The sequence below is a fragment of the Chrysochloris asiatica genome, unplaced genomic scaffold (genome assembly GCF_000296735.1).
Source record: "Chrysochloris asiatica unplaced genomic scaffold, ChrAsi1.0 scaffold00234, whole genome shotgun sequence".
Lineage (NCBI taxonomy): Eukaryota > Metazoa > Chordata > Mammalia > Afrosoricida > Chrysochloridae > Chrysochloris > Chrysochloris asiatica.
Window position 1 is genome coordinate 3,440,910 of NW_006408752.1, and position 8,392 is coordinate 3,449,301.

At 42.9% G+C, this 8,392-nt stretch overlaps 1 protein-coding gene and 1 pseudogene across 1 annotated transcript in view; one reads left to right on the forward strand and one right to left on the reverse strand.

The window, feature by feature from the left end:
* Positions 1-8,392, reverse strand: part of SV2C (synaptic vesicle glycoprotein 2C) — a 351,290-nt gene that overhangs the window by 189,568 nt on the left and 153,330 nt on the right. The gene's annotated exons all lie outside the window — the stretch shown is intronic.
* The window catches only part of LOC102819327, a 19,720-nt pseudogene continuing 17,145 nt past the window's right edge, over positions 5,818-8,392 (forward strand).

Here is an 8,392-nt window from a genome sequence, read left to right on the forward strand (position 1 = left end):
TAAGGCAGGTATGTAATGATTGAACAAGTGAGCTGAAATATCTGAGAGGTAACACCATGTTCAACATTAAAACTGAGGAGATAGATTGAGTGCTTGGGAAGTGGTGGCCCATTGAGGTAGTTTCGAGCCTTGTGAACCATAGGCTTTCTCTGCAAGAATGAATCAAAGAAACACTAGAAACCAAAGGATCAACCCTTGATCAACAGCCACATTGAGAGAGAAACAGGGAAGAGGAGAAGTCAGAGGTGAAAAAGAAAGTGTGGAGGAGGAAATGACAAAGACTAGAGCAGAGAATACCTCAGAAGACAGGGATAGAAGGAAAGGCCACTCAGTGGCATTCAGAGCATAAAAACTCACAAAAGCCCCCTGGGTCAGTCTTGGAAGACGTCAATTTCAGACAGTAGAAGAGAAAAAGAGACCGTGGGTAGAGCAAACAACTAATACACTGGGTTGCTAACCAAGAGGTGGGAGGTTTGTGCATACCTAGAGGAGCCTTGAAAGAAAGACCTGGCAAACTGCTTCTAACATACTCAACCATTGAAACCCTTATAGAGCACAGCTCTACTCTGACACACAGGGGAGTCATGAGTCAGCATCAGCTCAACGGCAGCTAGTAAGCTTGCAGTAATGACAGAAGTATGGAGTCCCTGAGTGGCACAAATGGCTAGGTGTTCAACTACTAGTTCACACCTACCCAGAGGTGTCTCAGAAGACAAGCCTGGTACTCTGCTTCCAAAAAGCCACCGCCATTGAAACCCTTCTGGAAGGTTTTGAATCCACTCAAGGATAACTAACAAAAATGACAACAGTGGTGAAAACAGAGAACAAGAGACTAAGAGGAAACAAGGCGTGAGAAACGGGGGCAGAGGATATAGGTAAATACAACTGGAATTCACCAAAGCCAGAGGGAATGTCGCAAGACTGAAAGGAAAGCCAGAGCAAATGCATCAGCGCAGGCGAGCTGAGAAAGTGGAGAGAAGAAAAGCATCAAGCATATTAAACATGAACATGATTACCCTGAAACCACAGCCAGAAAGATAATAGAGCGTAGCAAAGGGCTTATGCTCCGGAAAGAGTACGCTATTTTAGAACAGTACTATCGTGTGTCCTTTTTTCAGAAAATGCATGAAAAACAAGCTTAGGAGAAATGTACTAATCTCCTCAAGTTTAATTAAAGCTTAACTGCAAGCAATGAAAGTATATTTTCATTGAAGTCACTTTTAGACCAGCGCAGTGAACAAATAAAGCATAAAAATCTGATAGGAACTGGTATTTAAGAGGAACAGAACAAGGAAACAATCTTTGAACTATATTCATAATATATCTTTTGATATTTTATAGCAACAGAAAATCCTAGAGAGACAAGGACTCTTACTAGTTAATGAAGAGTGTTTTCCAGACATAGGAATATGACTGTGTATGCCAGGAAAATAGGTCTGAATATGAACTTGAAGCAAACAAGGATCACAAAATATCCGATCAATATCGTCTGAGAAATGATTACTGGGGCCCTCCAAGAAAGACTCCAATCTTGGGATAACTAGTAAGTTTCTTTGTCGCTGCTGTTATTTTTTTAAGTGTAGGTGGAAGATAGGATGACAATTATAAACTAGGTCATAATGGATTCTGATAAATGTCTAAAATAAAAATTCAATAGCCCATGCACGTCACCCAGAAGGGGAAGTAGCTGAAAAACATCAACGAAGAGGCGAGCTAAGCCCTACATCGTTCAGCAAACTACTGTGAACCCGGATGGAGACCTGGTCGGCCAGTAGCGAGGCAACATCTGGGGACTCATGGGCTCAGGGTCAGTGACACAGCCACAGAGGTCTAGAGTGGAAAGCAGGACGGCCAGCCGATAAAAAGAGGCCGGACAGACGTAAGAACACCCACACTTGCAGATGATGCCCATTTGACTGGACATCAATGACTGGATAAACAGAGCTCAACCCTAAGAAGAAAGAAGAGGGAAAAAAGTGTCATCTGATACAACTCGATAAACATGACCTACACCTATAAATGCAGTAGCTCAAAAGAGGAAACAAGTCCCTGCTGCAAGAACTATACCCACCCCTCCACACAAAGGGTAGACAGGGATGGGAAACTTGGACATTGGCTACCAAAATGGGGGGAGGGATCCAAAGGTAAGAAGTGACTGGCTTACAAGTTTTCAAGAGGGAACCTAGATCCAGAGGGCGTGGAGGAAGGTAGAGTCTCCAGTGAGTGGTGTCCAGCCTGTCCAGGAAGGGCTGATAAAACGAAATATAGGTGGGTCTCTTGTGATGCAGTGGTGAATAATTGTTATCAGGACTGATTGTGAGGGTTGGAAATCTAAAGATGGACATTTTGTAACAAAGAGGGGAGTGATTAATTTATCAGTCTAGGAGCAGAGGACCCTGGGACAATCAATGGAGAAGAGTGAAGAGCGGAATCCTTCCCAGAGAGGCAGTGAGGCCTGGGATAGAGGCAGAGAAGACAACGTCAAGAGATGGTGGGGCTGGGGGCTCGGGATCAGGAGATAGAAAGGGGCTGAAGACTGTGGTGGTGGGGGTGCAGGTTTACAGGGTACACCCCTTGGTTGAGTGAGGATGCATGGACAGGATGATAACTATGCCAATGAAATGATGGATGATGGAATGAATGTAAAGCTGACGTTCTCCCATGTAGACTATCACACAATTCACAATAAAACATTAAAAATAATAACAATAATAATTCAATAGCTGTTTCTGATGCTCCAGTGTGACCTTTTGTTTCCCTTATAGGCAGATACCTAAGGTGTCAGCCCAAAGCCATGGTAGAATAAATATGAGGATCTGTCCTGGACAAATGGATGCTGGTCCTAATTCATTACTGTTGACAGGGCAGTGCCTTTTGACACTTGAGACTTATTCTGTCATTTGTGAGGAAGCATCATCATACAAGGTCTCCTGAATCCCAGTCTGTCAGAAGTACAGGGGGTTTCCAAAATTAAGTGTAAAAATGGAGTGAAAAGAGAATAGAATTTTTCCACAAAGTTGTGGAAGCCTCCTTATACATTTTGACATTCTGGCAAAGGTCACGCAAACATTCCCCTGTAGACACACTGTGCTGAAGCTGTTATTTAGTGGTTGATTACTTTTATTATGATTATTAATGATTTTGTGTCCAGAATGACCAATTAGCCAGTTGCTTCTCAGTTTGTTGTTGTTGTTAAGTGTCGTTGCGTCGATTCCGACTCATAGAGACCCTGTATACGGTTTCCAAGGAGCGGCTGCTGAGCTTGAACCACCAACCTGGCAGTTCAAACTGACCTTGCAGTCCAATGCATTAATGCCACACCAAAAACATGCTCATTCCAAGGGTAAAAAAAAAAAAAGACTCCATCATTCATATTTTGCCTCCTATGCTGTTTCCATTAGTTACTGTCTAGGAGTGCCAGTAAGGAGCTCTGGTAGCATAGTGGTTACAAATTGGGCTGCTAACCTAAGGGTCAGCAGTTCGAAACTACCAGCTGTTCCGTGGGAGAAAGATGAGGCTTTCTGCTCCCATAAAGATTTACAGCCTCAGAAACCATGTACAGGGTCGCTATGAGTCGGTGCCGACTCCACGGCACATAACAACATGGAGTGCCTGTGTGGCACTGTAGGATAAGCACTTGGACTGCTAATCGTAAGGTAAGCAGTTCAAATCCACCAGTCACTATATGGAAACCCTATACAGTGTTGCTATGAGTCAGAAAAGACTTGATGGCACTTAAAATAACAAGCAACCCAATTCAGGGTCCCAGTGTGGTGCTGTAAGATAAGCACTGGACTGCTAACTGCAAGAGAAGTAGTTAAAACCCACCAGGGACTCCTCAGAAAATCTTTACTAGGTCACAATATGTCAGAACTGACTCCATGGCACTTAACAACAGCAATCCAATTATCCTCACTCGCAGAACCTTTTTCTTACCCTTCATTCCAATCCGATATCCTGAATTTCACCTCCACATTCTTTCTGATGACACCCAGACTACGCTGGTTTTTATAGATCCCTTCTACATACCCTTGGAGTCCTGGTGTGGTGCTGTGGGCTAATGCATCAGACTGCGTAGTCGTTTGAACTGCAAGGTTGGTGGTTCAAACTCACCAGCGGCTCCTTGGAAACTCTATACAGGGTCGCTATGGGTCAGAATCAACTCTGTGCACTTAACAACAACAGCATACCCTCACATTCTGACTTGTAATATTCTCTGGTGTTGTATATGCTTTAATCCTATCTCTGAACTCCCGGTGTGGCACTGTAGATGAGCACTGGACTTCAGACCACAAGGTTGGCAGTTCAAACCCACCAACTTCTCCAAGGAAACCCTATAGAGGGTTGCTATGATTGGGAATGGATTTGACAGTGCTTAAGGAGCTTTGGTAGAGTAGCGGTTACGAATCGGGCTGTGAACCACAAGGTCAGCAGTTCGAAACTACCAGCTGTTCCGCGGAAGAAAGATGAGGCTTTCTGCTCCCGTAAAGATTTACAACCTCGGAAGCGTAGTGGTTACGAATCGGGCTGCGAACCTTAAGGTCAGCGGTTCGAAACTACCAGCCGCTCCGCGGGAGAAAGATGAGGCTTTCTACTCCCGTAAAGATTTACACCCTCGGAAACCCTGTACAGGGTCGCTATGGGTCGGACCCGACTCGATGGCACTCAACAACAACAACGCTACCAGAAACCCTGTACAGGGTTGCTATGAGTCGAAACAGACTCCATGGACATAACAACAACAACAACAGCAACAACAATCTTATCTCTAGAACTAATCTGAAATGTATGGCATCTTACTCTGAAACTCCATATTGTCCAAGGGCCCATTTTAAATAAGAAAACCTGGCTCATTTCATTTGAATTTAAGATAAGAACTTGCAGTTCTTCTCACATACAGCTATGCAATTGGTAGAACTAATACAAATCAGGATTTCTAACCATAAAATTTTGAGTGTTCCCAGAAAATGTGAGACTTTTTGTTTTATTTAGAAGAATGATTCCCCAATGCTCATCTGTAGAACAGAGCCCATGAGGAATTTTAAAAGTCTCGTAGTGGTTACGAATCGGGCTGCGAACCTTAAGGTAAGCGGTTCGAAACTACCAGCCGCTCCGCGGGAGAAAGATGAGGCTTTCTACTCCCGTAAGGATTTACACCCTCGGAAACCCTGTACAGGGTCGCTATGGGTCGGAACCGACTCGACGGCACTTAACAACAACAACAGTACAGACCTGCTGTGGCAATGTAGGCTACACACTGGGCCACAAGGTCGGTTTGAACCACAAGGTTAGTGATTCAAACTCACCAGTTGCTCCTTGGAAACCCTACAGTGGGTCACTATGAGTCAGAACTGACTTGACAGCACTTAACAATAGCAACAATAGTATAACAAAATGAAGAAAATCAAGGAATATGATATGATGTGACTTTTTCATAAATTCATTCAATTTAAAGTAGAGTCCTTTGAATGCCCATAATTCTCCATGTCCTCCTCACTGCTGGTATTGGCAGAGGTGGAAGCAGGAGCAGTGAAGATTTTGTTTTATTTATCCATTTGTTTTTTTCATTTGGGTAACCACATTAGTCACTAGAGTTTGACAGAGGTCATATTATGGGACTTCCAAGGCTAGGTCATAAAAAGCCACACAGCTTCATTCAGCCTTGTTCACTAGAACACTTGAACTCAGAGCTCTGAGGCACCATATAAGAAGTCTGAGTACCCTGGGGTCATGTTGGGGAGGTCACTCATTAACAATCCCAACTGACAGAGCACAGTATTTCAACTATCCCCCATATAAGTGAAGTCATGATGAATGATGGACCCTCCAGAACCGTCCGTGTGCCAACTAAACACCACTGAGTTATCTTGTCGACACCACATAGAACAGAAGATGTGCCCAGCCACACCCCGATCAAATTTCAAAGCCACAAAGAAAGGTGAGACATAATAAAATGGCTGCTGCTAAAGTCACATTTCTTCTACAACAACAAACACATAGCTGAAACAGCATCTTGCCTAAAACACTTCTCAAAGCATTTCATTCACTGAAATACCCAGAACAAGCATTACAGTATTGACTCACATATGTTTCCCCACCTTTAATTATAAGGAAGACCAGAATTGTACAATGGTCAATATTTGAGTATTGCAAATTCTTTCAAAGAAAAATTAAAAGAAAATCTATGAAGCTGCTCCACCCCATAACCCCATGTCCCCTTTATTCTAGTAAGTAAACTGAACAGTGTATGACAATCTATAAGCAATGTCAGGCAAGACTTTCGGGGTTTTGTTTTTGTTTCCGTGAATGGATCTTAAAAACACAAGAAGGTAGGAATGAAGTAACCAGGGATTAGGATTGAATCATGATTAAGGTGGAGGTGGTGGTAGTAGCTGATGTGGTTTTTACGATGCAAGATGTGATCATGGCCGCAAAGAGAAAAAATATGTAGAGAGCCCTTGCTTGTCATCAGCAATATATACATTAGTTAGCTTCTAGAGGGAAGAGCAAAAGGACAGAAATTCCCTGCTCGGAGCATGCCAACTATAATGTGGCTGATTAATATAGCTCAGAAGCAAGAGGAAGCAGGACCTCAGCTCTCAGGAAACTGGCTGGCAGTTGTACAATCCTCCCTCCCCTAAACTGAGAATCTCCAGACCCTTTCTATTTTTCCCATTCCCTAGATTCTGGAATATAGTAAATCCACAATTACTGAATTTTCAAACTCTTCAATCTCCTAGCACAAAGTGGATCAAGTGTGCTAAACTTTGGCTCACCATGAGACAGGGTTGGGGGAGAGCACAAAGGACTGTCACACATAAGGAACGGCTCCTCTGGGTTAGACTGGAACCTCACAACTGTGTGTACAGATAAGCAGGGTGCTACCACTGGGGGGATCACAGAGCTTCATGCATCCCTCATTTTCTTATTCAAACCTCAAGACTATCCCATCGTCCCCTGTAGCCTGACCCATCCAGATGGAGAGATGCTGACGTGGAAGAACACATGGTACTGTCAGACAAACCTGACGAGTTTCACTATTACCTTTATTACTGATTCCAACCCTGTTTCTTTCCCATGGTTCACACACTAATATTCCTCCAGAAAATCTAACTTTTAACTCCCCTGGGTATATGGTTAGTTTAAAGAAAAATGTAAATAAATAAAATTCCTATTTCAGATTTGGGAAACACTCAATTTTAGGTGGCTTTCTAGATCTTATATTCCAATGGTTCAGTGATTTCCAATACAGTTGCAGATCAGTTTTCTATGGTGCAGTGCTCTCAGGATTAGTGTTAAAGTTATCCTGTCAGTAAGTCAAGCATAAGCAGGAAATTGTTTAGAATGCAGAAAAAGTGTTTAACATTTTTGTGTGTTAAACACAAAATTGTGTTAGAACCAATTTTCTCTCAGCACGTCAACAATTGTAGCTAGTGTTCTGCTGTGTGTTGTCTAGTTGCTTCCAATTCACAGTGACCCTGTGTAGGGTTTCTGAGGCTAGAAATATTTTTGGGAGCAGAAAGTTTCATCTTTCTACCTAGGAGTGGCTGGTGGATTCGAACTGCTGAACTTGTGGTTAGCAGACCATACGTAATCCACTACACTACCAGGACTCCTTATATATGCAGCGCTGTTGGTTAATGCGCTGGACTGCAAAGTAGGTTTGAACCACAAGGTTGGTGATTCAGGCTCACCAGCTGCTCCTCAGAAACCCTATACAGGGTTTGAACCACATTAAGTCGCTTTGAGTTGAAACAGACTTGACGATACTTAACAACATAGCAGAAGTTCACAAACTATGTTTTTGTGTAGCCCATGAGGTAATCATAATTTGTACATTTTTGAAGCACTGTAAAAACAAAACAAAGCAATGCAAGACCATTATGTGACAGAGACCATAGATGGTCCACAAAGGCTGAACTATTTACTATTTGGCCCTTTACAGAAAATGTGTGTTGACCTTAGTTGGTAGCATCCTCTGTGCTTGAGATCTTAGGAAGGAGGGCCAACTAGAGGGCTCAGGATTTCTCTGTCTTTATCTCTCCATCAGAGCCATAAATAGCAGGCCTGATGGGAACAAATGAATTATGATTCTTATCCTTTTTCATGACCACCACCCTGTCTGGTGCTGAAAGACAAGCACTGGACTACTGACTGCAAGGTGGGGAATTAAAGCTTATCATCCACAAGTCGTTTCAAGGAAGAAAGATGAGGCTTTTGTAAGGACCAAACTGATTTTGCCTACCTAGAAACTGCTTGACTAAACTCTAGTCAGGCTCAGGAAAGCATTTTAAATAGACAAGGGCTCAGTTATTAGTTCCCTTCAGAGGCAAGGTCAATCTCCATTCTGTACATTAGCCTGAACACGTACTCTAGCTCCAAGAATATGATA